Source organism: Plectropomus leopardus, chromosome 12 (assembly GCF_026936395.1).
Source record: "Plectropomus leopardus strain MGB_pleo_1.0 chromosome 12, ASM2693639v1, whole genome shotgun sequence".
NCBI lineage: Eukaryota > Metazoa > Chordata > Actinopteri > Perciformes > Serranidae > Plectropomus > Plectropomus leopardus.
In genome coordinates, this window is record NC_142187.1 from 2,737,994 (window position 1) to 2,756,336 (window position 18,343).

General features: G+C 38.2%; 1 protein-coding gene across 4 annotated transcripts in view; it reads left to right on the top strand.

The window, feature by feature from the left end:
• The first annotated feature begins 2,260 nt into the window (after nucleotides 1–2,260).
• Nucleotides 2,261–18,343, top strand: part of LOC121951344 (disks large-associated protein 1-like) — a 165,864-nt gene continuing 149,781 nt past the window's right edge. For 3 of the 4 annotated variants that reach the window (XM_088085119.1, XM_088085122.1, XM_088085121.1), the window contains exon 1: nucleotides 2,261–2,388. The gene's annotated coding sequence lies outside the window, so the exon portion shown is untranslated. Of the gene's footprint in view, nucleotides 2,523–18,343 lie in introns of all 4 variants that reach the window. The other variant, XM_088085120.1, reaches the window with a different exon arrangement.

Sequence of the window (18,343 nt, forward strand, 5' to 3'; positions counted from 1 at the left end):
TACTGGTACAGCTGAAATACATTAGGTTTCATTTTATGTATTTCAGTGGTTCCCGACCAGTCCAAGTGCAGGGTCCATATTTCTCTGTATGAGTTCATGGTCAACATGTTGAATAAATTTACCAAATATTTGTGTACTATTATATAATATTTTTGTGTCATAAAATGACACTTAGGGGGCACATGCAGCAAAGGGTCAAGGCCAGAATCGAACCTGCGGCTGCTGCAGCGAGGATGCCACCTCTGTATATGGGGCGCCGCTCTGTCTGCTGAGACACCAGGCGCCCCCAATATTTTTTAAGTGACAAAATTACTAAAAATGTCAGAACCATGACAGGGTGGTACACAATATAATAAGTCACATGTTATGCCCCCTAGTACTTTAAGATCATGTTGGTTTTACTTTAGAAAAATGTCCTATTTTAGCTTCTTTTTTTTTGTCCCATATTACTTGAGTGCAGCAAGTACTACTCACTCAAAACCCTTTCCAATAAAGATTAAAGTTTATTGTAAAAATATTTGTAATTCTAAGTCATGATCAATGAAAAGCATCAACCTGCAACCATTTTTTGTTGTTAAACCCTTATTATTTTAGCTGCAGTTCTCTTACTACCCACATGAAAAAAATGAACATGGCTTTCCTTGCAAGTTCTTGGACCAGTGGACTTTTGACTCTTTGCTTCGCCCATAATAGTTATCCCAAATTAATAAAAATGATTGTTTTCTGTAAAGCACATTTGTGGCAACAGCATATTCAGTGACTGGTTGCTGGTGTTTAAAGAGTCCAAGATGTAAAACCTTATCTGTCCCACGTTACCTGACTTCACGCTATTTGTTTATTTTCACAAGTTTGAGATGAAACACTTTTGCCTTGGCCAAGTATAACAGGGATTTCCCCAATTTGCAGTACACATGCACACGAATACATGAATCAAAATGAAATAAAAAACAATTCCACTTCTGGTTTTACAAGCTACACTTGGAAGAAACGCCGCTTTCTCTCTCTCTCTCTCGTGTGGATGAATCGGCCACAGTGAAATCCTTGGCAGTAACACAATTCTAATTCCGTTTTAACTTCAAAATAAAGTCTTTAATTTGTGTGCCAGTCAGAAATGAACATCCCTTGGAGACCTGGATCGACATCAGTTTTTTGTACTGCGGGCAGACACCTTTCACAAGCTATCTGACCCTTTGAATCCTGAGCAAATATTTTGACCATAACACACCTAATCTCCTGCATTTTGGTGAATTTTAAGTCTTTGGAACCTGAGAAAATTGGCTCGATTTCTTTAGAAAAAAAAAATTTAGGGAAGAAATTACAAAACATACAAACAAACAATTTCTTTTAATATCCTGATATTTGGAAAAAGATGAGAAAAGGGTTAAAACAAACAAACAAATAATTAATAATAATATAAATTATTATTGTTGATAATATTATTTATATTATTACATTTATTATTATTAATTATAATAGTAATAACAATAATTGGTATTGTTTTTGGATATATTTCCCTATTTTGTCAATATTATCAATGATAATTTCTAATATTAACAATTAATCAATAATCGAATAATCAGTCATAAATGACTTAATCGAACGTGTAAAATTTAAGTGATTGATCGATAGACAATGCAATGCTGACAAATCATAATCAATCTTTAATTCTACCAATAATAAATTAAGGAAAGTGCTTTCAATCTGCAACCCTAGTATATATAATATATCTACAGACTGAAAGGTGTAGGTTGGAGGTGAGGGTTATTACACTTCCTACTTAGAATATGTGCATGTGCATCTCATTTACTACTAAATTTTTATAAAAAACAAAAACAGCATAAAGAATCAGAAGGACGAAAAGACAAACAATGACAAGATTCTAAAGTATTTCATAAAAAAATAACAAACATATCCTGGTTTATATTTTTTACCACCATATTTACACATAGCCTACTTTATTTTGCTGAGTGAAGTTCACAGTTTCACATTTACACAATATCAATAGGCTATCATTTCGAGTTGACTGGTTCGAATTAAATGTCATTCTTTTGCCTTTACGTCGCACATGAATCGTTTGCTTTTATTGTGTAAAACAATTCACATATCTTCCGGTGTCACTCTGCCTGTCTGTTGTTAACTTGCCGCAATTTCACGGACCACAAGCTTGCGCCACTTGATGCCCCCACATTCACACTCACGCACATGCACGAAAGCGCGCGCGAGCACACACACACACACACACACACACACACACACACACACTCACTCACACACACATTCCACCGGTGACTCCGCGGTGCTCGCCTTGCTTCCAGAAACGGACGTGCTTTTGGATTTAGCAGCCGGTGCCTCCGCTCAGCGATGGTGTGAGGAGCTGCTGCAGTCCAGGTAAGCTGCCGCCGCTGCCGCTGCCGGGGTTTAAACCCTTTACTGGTAGATTCGGGTTCGAGCGCGCGACGGGCACGCACAGGATTCAACAGCTTATCGATACCTCCGCTGCCTGTTGACGGAATGACTCACCGGTAAGCAGCACCACCGGTGCTGAGATGTGTGTGTGTAACGGCGTGTTTGTGATGTTCCAGCCGTCATTAGCGGCCGCGGGATGCGCTTCATGCTGTCAGCTGCAGTGGCGGTAATGGAAGCTCCAAACAGCAACAGTGAAACGTGCCTTCACAGCGCATGGGGACATTCACGCGGATACACAGTTTTGGCAATTTAACGCTAATTTTACGAGTGTAACGTCAAAAATTATGGCGAAAAATGTATGAAACCACAGAAATTCTTCAAGAATTTCGACATTAATTTGAAGTGAAAGTTTGTGAAATGATAGACAGTTGACTGCCGAGCGGTTAGGAAACATTTCAGTGGGAGAAAACAGTGTTGACACAGACGTCAGAGCTTTGGGAGTAGGTGCAGTGGTTGTGTTCGCTGAAATTAAGACGCTTTTCTGGACGGAGCTCGTGAATAACAGCGGGGTTGCGTCAGTAGCTTCACTGTATCTGGTCAAAAATGTGACGTGAGATTTGCTCCGTGTCACACAGACACTGAAACAGGGGGGTCCCCAACTCATGCTGTCAGACCTCCTTGATTCTGTCACATTGAAGGTGCATGCAGACGGCTCGAGCGTAGCTGGATGGGGGGTTGCCATGGAGCACACACAGACACACACGCGCACGCATGCATGTGGCTGCTCCACTGGTCGAGAGTAGCCGAGCCTGAGATAAGAAGGAAAAGGCTGATGTGATGTCTCAAGTGCTGTGTGGTGCAGTCATTTTCGGCGGGGATGTGCACTGTGTATCTTCCGCCTCAGTGATGAGTGAGCTCAGAGGAGCTAACGTCAGTTGTCGCCTGTGGCTGAGGATGAGAGGACAAGCAGATTCCAGCGTGTTTCTAATTCAAGAAGACTAACTGGTAATTATAACAGTGTGGGCACAGTGTCTGCGCGGGGAGGGCTGCTTTTATTTTATGCACATTCAGCATGGAAAGGTCAATCAGATATACAAAACACCACCCTCATTTATTTTTTTTCTTGCAGGATGGACTATATGCTTTGCATTTAATAATCTATTTATGTATCTTCTCTTTAAACCCTTTGAAACTTGAGAAAATTGGCTTGATTTCTGTCAAAATTATGTCAAGAAGGTAATGAGCAGCAAATGAAGACATAACCTCAAAATTAGATATTTGAAAAAAAACAACACCATAATTACATGAAACTTATTTTAAAAAACAGACCAAGCAAAAAAAAAAAAAACAGTGAAAGTGCATTAGAAAATCATTATAATTATGATAATTAGAAATCTCGTGTTTCACTAGCTTTTTTCTTATTTCCCTCGACATAGCTTTCTAAATATAATTTTCCAAATCTTATAATTTCATGCAATTTTTGGAGGTTTTAATACCCTACGTATCATCTCTTTTAACCCTTTAAGACCTGAGCAAATTGACTTGATCTCTGTCAAAAACATGGCAAGAAGGCAATGAGCAGCGAATGAGAATATTACCCCTGGCAAGATATTAGTAAAAAAAAAGTATATATATATACCAAAATTACCTGAAAATGATTTAAAACAAAACAAAAAAGAAAAAGACAGTTAAAAAAACAACAAAAAACAAGTAAATGACCTGGAAAGAGTGCTGAAAAATTATCACAGTCCTGTAACAGAATTTTTAATATATCTTTATGAGAATTAAGAGTGTAGTATTTCCTGAGCTTTTTCTTATTTCCTTGGACATTTCTCTAGCTTTATAAAACTAATTTTCCAAATCTACTAATTTCTTGCAGTTTGTTGAGCATTTAATACTCAATGTATCTTCTCTTTTATCGCTCTGAAACCCATGCAAATTTGCTGGATGTCAAAAACATGGCAAGAAAGCAATGAGCAACAAATGAGGGAATAACCCTAATATTAGCAAGATATTATTAAAAAGAAGCACACCAAAATTACCTGAAAATTGTTTAAAAAAAAAAGAAACCAAAAAAATCAACAAACGAGTAAATGACCCGCAAAAAACTATAAAATGTATAAATGAAGTATTTACCTTTTTTCTTATTTCCATAGACGTTTTCCCCTAGCTTTTTAAAAATAATTTTCCAAATCTACTAATTTCTTGCAATTTGTGGAACTTTTAACACTGTATGGATCGTTTCTTTTAATCATTTTAAACTTGAGTAAATTAGCTTGATTTCTGCCAAAGATATGGCAGGAAGGCAATGAGCAACAAAAGAGGAAGTTACCCAAAAACAGGCCCTGTTGAACCATTAAAAACTAAGCTTTGTTTTAGCGAAGTTTATTTTTTTAAACAGAATTTAAAGTTTAATCAATAGAGACAAGCATCACAGTGGAATTAAAATGATAAATAAATGATGAAATACTTAGATAAATAAAATACATAATCAACATGCACCTAGTAAGTTTAAAAGAGGCAAAAAAAATCATCATCATAGTCGATTAAGTTGATTCTGTCAACTTTCTTTGAGGAACTTGATTATTTTTAGGTCGACCCTTCTCAAAAAGGTAGCCACAGTAAAAGTTAAACCTCCCCAACGGTAGGTTCTAAATAAACCCTGTATCACAGTTTGTACTGGAGTTTAAAATGTTGATGCTGCAGGATTAAATTTAATCTAGGTTTAGAGTAAAAACTAAACTAAGATTAAAAGAGAGGTTTGAATGTAATCTCTGAATTAAATTTTAGTGCAACAGAATTTAAATTTAAACCATGATTTAATCTGGTTTAAAAGTTAATCCTTGTCTGTGCAATCCAGCCAGAGTAATTCATATCTCAGTAAAGACTCAAGTATTTTTTGTACTGCTCAATAATGTCAAACTTATTTACACTGGCTCTTATTTCAGTAATCACATCACAGAAATGACATCACAGTACCACACTAGAGAGGAAACAAGGACACACAACAGGCGAGACAAACTCACACAGTACAAAGTGGAACATTTCATCTCAAAGGCAATTTGCTGTGAAGTTTTTAATAGGGTTTTCAGTTATTTTTTAAAAATCACAATCAGTTGCCGAATTTCTAAAGTTAATCACAATTAATTGTATTTTTAACCATGTTTTCTATTCCATAATTTTGCATTTCAAAACAGTTTTCTTGTCAATATTGACAAGGTGAAACAATTCTTAGCAAGTTAAGCAAGTCTTTATTTTTTCAGTGATTTGACTTACAGCCAAAATACTTATTGATGTTGATCGTGATTGTAGGTATCATTTAACATGTTAAATTTTTGAAATCATGTTAATTGCTGGTCAACATTTTCATCTTTAAGAGGCTGTAGCGGGCTGAGTTTTAAAGTGATAATGCTGGTATCAACTGAAACTAGAAGACTTCCAGAGCAATCCAGTGGCACCAACCATGTTATTCTTCTCAGTAAGAATGTGGAACAAAGCTAGGCTAAAGTTTGGTGATGGAGAAATGACATGGCTATTGAGTTTGTTGACCTCTGACCTCCAGATATCCGAATGAAAATGGCTTCAGTGGGTACCCATTAGTCTCCCCTTACAGACATGCTATACTTTATGCTAGTCCCATGCAGCTGTTTTGCTGTCAGTTGATTCTTAATCAAGAAAATCTGGTGAGAATTGCTTTCTCTTGTCAATATGGAACTGTTTTGTAACACAAAATAATGGAACTGGAAACACAATTAAAATATGTTAATAATCACAATACATACATAACACAATACACAATACATAAAACCAAAATTATCTGAGGAGTAACTGAAAAAGCTGTGTTTCTGTGTTTCGGGTGAATTGATCCTACCATATGGGTAAGGCTAGCCCTTTATGATAAGTAAAGCTATAATTAGCTCAGCTTAGGTAGTGATTATTTTCATTAGGGGTCGACAGATTATCTGCCTGGCTGTTTATCGGGGCCGAAGTTTGGCATTTTGAAGATCATCTGTTTCAACGTTTTATTTTAATGATCGTCAAAAAACTAATATAATGAAAACATGTGCAAATTACACTCAACCAACACCAGGGAAGGCAGTCTGCAATACATGCAGTGAAAGTCTCAGCATGGGTAAAACCTCATGGAGCTATTTTTATTTATTCACTTTTTATTTAAATTTTCACTGAACTTTATAAAAAAAAGTTGCAGGGAACTTGCTGTATATTATGTTGAAAGATTCAGTTTTGATTTAACATTTGCTTAAGACTTTGTTAGAGTTCCAACGGAAATATTTACATTTTTATTGTAAATGCATATCAGTTCCAAATATCAGTTATCGATTTCATTAAATTCTAATAATCAGTATCAGTATTGGCCCTGAAAAAGCAATACTGGTCGACCCCTAGTTGTCATGGTGACAGGAAACCGGCACTGAATGTCAGTAGACGAGATGCAGACCCAGGTTGCTGGTGTCAAAGTTTGATGCTGAAAGCTGGATAACCTGTGCAAAATAAGCAGTGAGGCTTCACCCAGACTTCAAACGTTCCGCTTTCAAGAACTCCCAAACTGAGTATCTGAATCTTACAGGGATGCTCATCCATGTCTGTGGGGTTAACCCAAGGCCAACCTGAGCCCTGCCTGAAAACATCCTGCCCTATCACATTTATGCAAGCGCACATTCCTGATAAAGTCATGTGAACACCGTAATTCTGCTGCCGCCACCACGATCATTGGAAGGGAAGACAACACAGTTGCTGCTGTGCTAACATGTAGAAGTTAGAATGTTACAAACCATTGTTTCAGCATCTTATAAGCCTTTGAATGCATTAATCTGTTACTCCAAGCGGACTTCCTGGATCATGTTTTATTTTCTCACAGTACTTTAAACATCACACCCCTTTTGCATTGTTTTAACGCAGCTGTTTACGGTGTGAATCCCGGCTAACTCAGCCTTGTGTTAGGGTTCAGTACGCTCTGGTCTGGGGGTGGGGATATCCCACATGGGAAACCTGATGTGTGAAAAGTCCAAAGCAAAAGGAAGTGTGAGTGCTAGGTTAATGGGAGTCATGACCCGGGGCCAAGGACAATCTAAGTACAAGTACTGTTGTTGTTGTTTTTAAGAGAGTGTCAAGCAACACCTTTTCTTTCCCCATACACTGTCTCACTCTGTCTCTCCCTCTTTCACTCTCACGCACACATGCGCGCACACATGGACGGTGATCCCCATTTCTGAAGTCCTCTCCTGTTCTTCTCTTAGTTGGCGTGACTAGTGCTCATTATTGCAGTCACTGCTTTGCGGTGATGATGCAACACTCATTACACAAAGTGCTCTGGAGCAGCATCTGACATGAACTTTTTCAAGGAATGCACAAATATTGGGCGTATAAATTATTGGCCAATATTTGGACATTTTTTTAAATCACAGATTGTTCCTATAATGAAATTATCGCAGATAAATGTGCTGACAATACTAAGCCAGCAGCGGAGTTCATGTTGTTTTAATGTTGTGTCTTTATCATTCTGTGCTGTCTGTCTGAATGCGGACATTTTGGCGTGTTCGTGAAGTCGGCTCAGGAGGAGTTTGAGTTGGTGAAGAGTTGATCTTTTGATCTGTTCAGAGCTGGTGCAGGGAGGCGAATGGCGAGCTTTTCAACCCAGCGCAATGAATATTTAAGTTTAACTTTCACTGCGCCTGACGTTCTTCTGCATCTTTTTTAAAAAGGAAAATTTGACCAGTTAGTTGCTGGTTAATGAGTATCAGTGTTTCAAAAGCAAAATTAACCAAAACTGACATCCCTGGGCTATGTAATTTTCAATCACCTGTAATTTCTTACTAAATCTTAGCCTTCTGTACCCTCAAGTATATATAAACTATGAAATTGTATTGTAGGCTCTCTGTATCAGCCATGAGAAGCAAGTTATTATCTCTTGTTGGCTGAAAAAAATCCACATTTTGCATTCCAACCATAACCTCTGTCAACATGTATGTTTTTTCCTGCTTTGAAATACATGTCTGTTCACAGATTTTGAATTCACAGAATTGTATCCATCAAATGTTGAGTACTAGAATTAGCAGGCACACGTTGTGTCTCTTGTGTGTTAGCTGACCTCAGGGTTGGCCCGTCTAATCATGAAAGGAGATCTGTCATGTAGAGAGGTGCTATACTGCATGGCATACTGTGCCTTTAAAGACAATTGTATGAATGAAAATGTTGACAAGAGGTAGCCGTGCTGATGAATCTGCTGTGTTTAAGCTCTTTGCTTTTTGCTGCTTTTCTCGAGTGCAGTTTGAGAACAGTTCGTCTCTGACCTTCTTCAAATTATTTCAATACATTAGCCAGTTTATGAGTCACTCATGGTGTCAGAGTGAATTCCTGTTGGTACTTTCACAGCTCTTGGTTTTGATGTGCCGCCTAGACAACACATCTCGTGTGAACACAATGAGTCGCTTGACACTTAAAATATGACGTTACACATTCTGTCTGAGCGGCCTGTTACTCCTCCACTCTTAGTTCCACTCCATGTGTGATGTTCACTCATGGAATTATTTTCTGATGGAGTTTTTTGTTTCAGGGTGGCAGTTTCCTTCAGCTGGTCTCATTTTGACTTTTTTACTAATTAAAATTGCTAGAAAGCACAACTCTCATACCTTCCATCTCCTTCCAGCCTGGCCACCAAAAGACAATGCTGGCATTGTATGTTTCTGCAAACCACAAATACATTTCATGCCATGTCTCATATGTTATTATACACTATATCAACACTTCTAAAATGATGTAGAATATGAGCTGACTTTGTCATCTGGAGGACGGTGGATAGTGTTTCATTAGCTGAATGCTAAGCTGCAGACCACTGCAGCCAGCTGCTCAAGACCAAAAACAACCAAAAACAGATGCTTTTTGGCAAGTGTGTTTCCACCAGCTTTTTAGGAACCAAACATGGTTGTTTTTTAGTAACGTGTTGTTTTCCCAGCAGGGTGGTTGTTTTTTTACGGAGACATTTCTGTTTTTTCTAGCAGGAACAGTGCCCCTAAAACTGGGTATTTTAAGCCAAAAAATATATTTTCCTAACCACAACCAAGTTGTTTTTGTGCCTAAACCACGGAGTGTGCACTATAAAGAAGGACAACGCGTCGCCACTCACCCCCACTGTACAAAAACAAAGCCAAAATATCCTGGATATGGCCGCTGCCGTAACTGGGGACGCAGTAGCAGTCTCCACAGTGTGGAATACAGAACAGTAATGAGTCCTAAATTCTAAAAATCTGTTACCATTTCAGAACCTCCAGTTCCCTCGTCTCAAAGTCAGTGGGTTTTTTTAAATAGGTTTTTGGTTAGAAGTCTGAAATAAGGTCTGTGGTGAACACAAGCTGAAGAGACTTTCACATTTTGTTCAACAACATAAAATACTTAAGTAAATACGTCACTGTGACTATCAAACATCTTTCCACTGGACTGCACCTAACATGGATTTACAGCCTCGTTGTGTTGGTAACGTTTGTTTTAGCCTAGCATTAGTTTTTTACCTCTGGCGATTCCATTTAGACTTCAAAAATTCTCAAAGTGTTCTTTTGTGAAGATTATCTTTCTGAAGGAAACATGTAAGTATCATAAACGTTTGTTTACCACAAAGCTTATTCTCAGCAGTGATGCAAAATCGGATAGAAAAATCCTATAGTCGTTTTGATGAGGGATAAAATGTCATCCCCGGGGCAATCTATTGCCGAGCAATCAAGAGCAACACCACTGGCTGCGAGCACACCGACTGGTGAACACAGCTGTCAATCATGATGTCAAAACCCCTTTTCATAGCATCAAATGACCAATTTAAACCAAACTCATGAGAAAAAGGAACACTTGCACAGATATCAGCGTGATAAGAACTACCTAACATGATAGAAAGCACCTGGCATGTGATGTGTGCTGTGAGTTTTCAGTTTGTCCTATGTCCCATCTGCTAAAATGGAGGGGGCGGGGTTTAAGACATTTATGCAGCCAACCACCAGCGAGATGTTTTGTCGTCACTTTTGGGGAGCTGTCATGTTGTCCATCTTTAGTCTATGGCCTAAATCTAACCAAATGTTAACCACAGCACTTTTGAAACATACATTTGCAATGTGTTGGTAACATAATAACTTGCAAACATATCCTTGGTTTACAGAAAAGTACAAAGCCAACATTTTTTTCTGGCAATTCAGTTAGTCCTTCAGACAACTTGAACAGATACATTTAACTAATGGACAACATCTTATGCAGGTTTGCCATGCATTATGGAAAAGTAAAAACAGTGTGGATAGTGATATGTTTTCTAGTACCAGTACTGAGAACAGCTGAATAGCAAGTGACATAAAAAGATCAAATTAAATGTCTGGGAAATTATTTTTCACATTTTTATACATTTCCTCTCCGAGAATGAAAAAAAAAAAAAATCTGCAGCCACCAAATGAAAGGGCTACGTTCAGCACAAGGTGAGGGTCAAATGGTGGTTAATGAGTCACGCTGTTTGAAACAGGCAGTATGTTGTAAAACCCTCTGAATGGAGCACAGTGTAGTGATTTACACTGGGGCATCCCAGGTTGCCTTCATTGTGTGCGATACTGTAGCTCGCTCATCCAAGAGAGCAGAGCAGGACGCAGTTCAAACAAGAACACCATGACGAGTAAATGAGATAATTCATATTTCACATTTTTTTCACTGTTGGTGGTGATATTGATTAGTGAGGCTGTGTGCTTTAGGTAGAACAACATTTTGTCCAGATATTTGTTGTCTGCAGTACCTAATTATATTATCCTCTCTTGAGCACTTTAAAAAGCCCTTATGTTTGTCTTTTATTATAGTGTGACTAACTCCTGGTGGTAGTATCAAAAAATACATTGGTATACAGTATATTTGCATGCTAATTCCTCAAAATTGATCACCTGAAAAAAGTGGGAGCATCTGTATGATCCCTAGTTCCCCCTTAACTCTTAAAGCCACACATCTCAAACATACTCATGAGTACTCAGGAGTCTCTCTGTGCAGTCTACTGGCCCTGGCTATGACTTCACAAGAGCTGCAGGCTTCCTTGTTCTGATGTCACACTGCATTAACTGTGCACAGTGGATATCAGAGCTGTCCTCTGGAAGTGCAGACCATGCAGAGGAGCTGTATAGAGTGGTGTATGAATAAAACCTGGAAATGAATTAGAGTTTCAGCACATCCGGTTCACTTGTCTCAAAGTCAGTGGAGTTTTTGAATGGGTGTATGGCAGTGTTGGATTTTTGCTGATATCAAATATGCCAGTGTTTTCCTACTCCTTTTGGCCACATACACACATATGTTTTTATACTTGTTAATATAATTGCAGAGAACGTTAAATCTCTACTGTAGTCAAATTGACATATTAAGCTTAATGTTATTTTTATGCTTCTGGCAGAAGCATAAAATACATTTTTTAAATGTACACATTCACTGGGCAAAACAACAGAGCTTATTCACACTTTGAAACCTGAAGGGACATCAGTTTTTCATGTACTGCATTCAGACGTCTTTCACAACTATTTAAACCTTTGAAACTTGAGCAAAAGGTTAAATTCTCTTCTATAAAATTGCAGGAAAGTGGTAAAAGGTGACAAAAACAGCCTGAAAATTATGAAAATTAAATCATTTTTAAAACAGGAGAAAGAGAGAGAGAGACATATTAGAAAATCATCAAAATGGAAAATGACTAGAAATTATATTTATGAACATTAGAATTATATATTAAAAAAAACAACAAAATATATATTCTTCTCACTTTTTCATTCATATCCTTGTTTTTGGTTTTTAATTTCATTTTTTTGTTGTTAACATTCAAGTAATTTTTTGTAACTTTTTTATTAAATTATATAATATTTGGTCATTATTTGTTGAGTTGCTCAATGTTTTTAAAAACACAAAACATAAAAAGAAGTCCAGCCAATTTGTTCAGGTTTCAATCAACATCAACATGTTTTAAGCAAAACTGTGGAAATTCATCAGACTTTACAGGCTTGGATGATGTTCTCCCTGAGACCAACCTAATGAAAGCCTAAACCAAATCAGGACAAATTTGACCTGTTTCAACTAAAGTCACATAAAGTCTCATCTGATCGGTCATACCGGCAGAAATGTTCATATCAGACCAAAACTCCAGTCCTGGAGCATGAAGTTTGCCATTTTGTCTATTGCCATCTTGGAGCCAGGAGCATAAATATAAGCCTTTATAAAATGTCAATGAGTGTGTTAAAAAAAATTTCACCACCCATTCGATTGTCATGAATGTTGAAAATATCCATAGAGAACAAAACTGTTTTTTGTACCACGCCGTGAACATGTTTAGTTAGGCACTGTAACACAGGGGTCTATGGGGATTGACTCGCTCTTGGAGCCAGCCTCAAGTGGCCATTAGAGGAACTGCACTTTTTGCCACTTCTGCATTGGCTTCATTTTTCATGTGTAACAGTTGTACTGTAAGGATTTCTGCAGCAGAACGTGGAAGCGTTTTAAGAATCAAACTGACAAGAGAAACAACAAATGATGTAATTGATGTAATTGGCATGAATGAATTCATGAGAAGTAAAGTTGTATCCAGGTGACTGTTATTGAAGCGATTAAGCAGTACTTGAAACATAATCTCCCTCCTGCAACTTTTCACATGGAGATAATTATCAGAGATGTGGTAAAATGTGGATCCCACTGTTGTTGAATCATTCTTGCAGCCCATTACACTGAGCTCAGCTGTATTTCTTGTACTGAACTAAAGAAACTCTCTGACAGCTTACCTCTCCGTTCCTCTGTAGCCACCTCCCTCACCTCCCCCTTTGCTTTCATGTCGTAGCTTAAGTGGAGGTATTTTAGTGTACTCTTATAAATTATACATAACCTCTGGCTGTTGGTCCAGCAGAAGCATTCTTGCATTTTATATTTCTGCCATACTGAAGATTTTTCTGCCCTCTCTGCCTCCCTGAGCTGTTGTACTGAACCTTCCACCCCCCATATCCGCCCTGCTGTTCTTCACAAGGAGTATTAAAGCTGTGGAGCTTCACTCATACATTTACCATCATGTCTTTGTCAATGTCAATGTCAATGTCAATGTCAATGTCAGCTTTATTTATATAGCACATTTAAAAACAGCCAGTGGCCAACCAAAGTGCTTTACAGTAAAATAGTAAAAACAATAAAAAGAATAACAAGTAAAACAACAGCAAACAACAGCAACAATAAAAACATGTTGCATATAGATATAGATAAAATGAATATTAACCCAATAAAACTAATCATGCTCCGCCAAAGGCTAAAGTGAACAGGTGCATCTTCAGTTGGGCTTTAAAAGTGGAGAGACTATTTGCGGTGCGCACACTGAGGGGGAGTGCATTCCACAAAGTGGGAGCTGCGACCGCAAACGCTCTATCCCCTCTAGATTTTAAAAAAGAACGAGGCACATCTAAAATGGCTAGGTTAGCAGACCTAAGGGCTCTGGAGGGTTGGTGTAAATTAACAATGTCAGCCAGGTACCTCGGGGCCAGTCCATTCAGAGATTTAAAAACAAATAAATAAAATGATGTATCTTTTATCTGTACAGCCAATGGACAAACACTGTCAAGCACCAGATAGATACGGCACTGGTTTAGGAAACACTGTCATTGTCAGTGATGTCTCAGTCCTGATCCACCTCCTTTAGCATCCTGCATCTGCCAGTTTTCTATTTTTAATCTGATCCTTTTCATCTCTTAGGCCACATTCAGATAGACATTAGCACAGTGTTGAAAAACAGCCACCTCATTCTCTTCAGCGGGGGGTCTGTGTAGCACAGTGGAGATGTTGCGGCTGCAGCATTAGAGGTTGAAGCTGGCCAGAGTGTGTTAGAACATACCTAGATTTGTATTTGGCACTGAAAACCCAAGACTGATGCCAGCAGGTTTCTTGTTGATAAGATATGCATATACAGTATGCATCTATTTGTACTGGCAGATGTGACAGATCCAATAGTAATCCTGTAGAATACTATTCTACCTACACTGTATTTCTTTGTTCTTGTATATATAGATCTGTATACAGTCATCCTCTATAACGTCTAGATGGCTGTGTTACCAAAAGGATTTTATCAAATTGCTTTGGTAGGTGTGTGTGTCAGGCTGTTTGTACGTTTTTCCTCTGAAAAGCGATGCACCGAAACCTGTACATTTCCCACGTCATGATAAGCCATTAATTTGTGCGTAAGCTACGGATTGTGTAAGAGAGGAATAAAAAAGGAAGTGGTCCCAGGTGGTCTTGAAGGAGGTGGGTTGTAGCGGTGGATAGGTCTAGGGCTGGGGTGACGATGCATTTTATTTTGAAACATTTACAGGATGGGGTTGTCAGCTGTGCAGTAGCTTGTATAACTTCATAAATAAGTGGAATATGTGCTTATAAATATGAAAATACAGCACTCATATCAGCAGGCAGCGATATGCCTTCAGGCCCAGTTAAGGCTGGACTATTCTGATGCAGAAAGAATTTACTGGTTATTATTATTTATGTTAGAGAAAAGTTATAATGTTTTTCAAATTGCACTAATTTTACTGTAAGATGTTTTGTTGGGCTGCTAGATTTGAGGTTTGTTACTGTAGCAAAGAGTAACTGTTTTGTTACTCCTCCTAAAAGTGACTTGAATTTTACATTATTTATCTATTTTGCTGTTGGATTGTTAAACGTAGATTGCACTACATTCCTTTTACTTGAGTGGAACAAGCTCTTGCATTAATTTTATTTTGGAGAGACTTTATATCAGGCTGTAAAACACAGATTATCAGTTAAGACTGGGCTATTTTTTGTTGGGGAATAATGCCCTGCAGTGTATGACAAGTTTTAAAATGTTATTTTCAGTAAATTTGTTGTTATATTAATCGAGTAATAAAAAATAATAGTTAGATCAATAAAAATAACGATCGATAGATTAATCGATTAATCAAAAAAAAAATCGATAGCGGATAAAAAAATAATTGTCCCTAGATAGGTCACTAAACTACCTATCCTCTTCGAGACTTTCCCACAGAAACGCGTGTTGAGAACCGCGTGAACATTGAGTCATTTCAGGGTATATCGTCATGTTTTTTTTCCTAGAATCAACAGTAACTCAACCTGCATAAACATAACCTCGGTAACTTTATAATAATTACATAACTTTGCATTAAGGACTTGTGTCATTTGTAAGGTGCTAATTCTAAGGATATCATAGGAACTGTTGCATGTGCATTTTCGTAGGATCTCCTACAAAGAGTTCTATGAGGATGGGTACGTGTGTCCTGGAATATTTTGAAGTCCCAGACAAATGGGAGAAATTCCTGCTTATTACTTTGTGTTTATTGAGCTTAAAAAATATGACGCAGGCTATATTACGAGCAACATCTTAAAGGCATGTGATTAATTACTATCTGAAACTAAAAAATACATAATATTACACTAGCATTACTTAGGACAACATGTAAACATAAAGACTTTCCCTCACTGTGTCCTAGCTAAAGGTGCCGCAACTAAGGAATGTCCTTACTGACCTGAGCTGATCTTTTTTTTTCAGACTCCCTGTTTCTATTTATTCATGTTGTTTGCTGTAAGAGTTCAGTAATGGATGGAGAACAGCTGATGTGTGAAGCTGAAAGGAGTTATCAACACAACACCTCCTCATTGCACCGAAAAAAGCTGAAATATGGATTCACTGTGGACAGACAGCATTCTGAATTATGCTTGCTGTTACGGCACATTTCAACGATATCTGGCCATGAGACGTCTCTGATAATTTCCAGTGGAGAGCAGGAGCAGCAGACATGCATGCATGGTGGTAATGTCGCAGTGAGTTTGGATGAGGGGTTGCGATGCAGCAGCCGAACTTTATTTTTATAAAACAGACTAGATTCAGTGTTATGCAAATGAGTCTGTCAGCACGCTGTGGCTGCTCCTTAAAAAAATTAGGTGATGAAACGAGATAAGGTAAAGGCATCGCCTACATCTCATTTCAAATATTTTCAGAAATGCATTTTGGTGGTTTCTTTAGACAGAATTACAGAAAGGTTATGAGCAAGCTGTCATGTTGTTTCCTGTTTGAAACAGCTAACAAAAAAAAACAGCAACCAATCAGGTACATCCCATGATAGGATACATCACCATGGGGAAGCTCATCAAGTGGGCAGTTCCCCTAACATCCACACCGCAGCTGGTGGCAGTGGAGTGTTAGGACACAGTGTGAGGCCTATATATTCTCAGAGGGAATTATTTTCACCAGGCATTATGTCCAGAGACACTTAAATATGTTGGACTTTAACAGATTTTCTAAGTTTAAAGAAAATAAAAGAAAGCAGTAATTACTGGATAACAGAAACCCTGGTGTGTGGGTGTGTGTGTGTTTGAGTGTGTGTGTGTGAACAGGTTAACAATGAGCTAAGTCTGCTTTGAACCATATTATTGGAAAAGTGCCCACTATGGAAAGTGGGGCAGAGTGAATCGTGGGGATAGCCCAGCCAGATGGAATCACTTTGATGGATGATAGTGCATTCTGTGTGTGTGTGTTTTGTGTTTGTTTGTGTGTGTGTGTGTGTGTGTGTGCGTGTGTGTGTGTGTGTGTGTGTGAGAGAGAGAGAGAGACACAGAGAGAGAGGATTCCCCGTTTGTCAGCTGGTGCTTGTGTTGCCCACTGACCTTGGGGAAAAGAGGAATATCCCATCTGAAGAGCAGCCTGTCACAGTGACTAACAGTAAAGATATCCTCTGATACAATAAGCTGAGTTAATATTTACAACCATACTGAAGCCAGATGAATAAACCACGTCCACAAGAAATGAGCTAAAGTTTGTTTCTGTAAGGGACCATTCATACATGCATGGGATGAGATGAGAAGGATATTTTTAAAGTGGGAGCGGTGCTGATGTATAATGCTGTTTGTATTTAAATGAGCTCCACTGCATTCAGTGAAGAGGCAGATAGACTTGTTCCCACGGGGGGAACTGAGCCAGCAGCACACAGGAGATGGAGGAAGGTTCAAGCTTTACCTCCGGGATACTTTCACTGCAGCATGTTTGTGTTTGTGTGTGTGTCTGCATGTGCCTTGCGAGGAGCATACAGTTAAAACAGACAGTCTTAGAGGAGTTTCTGCACATTTCAAATACGATACTGCAGTAGGTCACTTCTGTAGATCAGAGTGAAATTTGCGCTGGGTGGTGACTAACAAGATAAACTGGGTTTTTAACACTCTTTATGGCTGTATTGCTTCTATTTGATGACTGAAAGCAAGTTGCGTAACATATCAGTGTTTTTCACAGTTTTATTTTATGTTGTATGTGTGTCCCTTTTTTTTTTTTTTAAAATCATTCAGTCCCCCCTCTCAAATTTGGACAATTTTGCTAAACTCATCAGAAGTTCTCTTTCACCCCAGTAGCAATTTTAGGAGTTTCAGGTGTGGGATGGATAAATTGTTGATCTGCCAGAGCTGACCAGATCAATTGATGAGAAGAGCAGCTGCTGCAAACTTTCAGACCCAGCGCAATGAGCTGTTAATTCTAACCTCTACTGTAACTGGTGTTCTACTGCTCCATCTGTGTTCAGAGTATGCTCTGCGCTCCATGAGTATGGCACAATGAGTAACGGACCAGTACATTCTAATAGTGCTCCTCATAAACAGTCCAGCTCCAGAGATTTAAAATCAATACGTGGCATTTTTTTTCAACACTACTTAGTTTGTTGCAACATATTTGTCTCCTAGAATATAAAAACCAACCTTGTGTACAAAACAAAAGCATGCAGCTTTAATCTTTTCACCTGATTTAACTTTTCTCCTGTGCTCCTCATTTATTGCCATGTCCTGTAGAAGCCAAACTGTCAATAGGCTATTCTAAACTCAACTCCAAAACAGCTATCTCAACAGTATTATTTTTTTTGTTTTGAAACACATTACTATTCTTACATATATG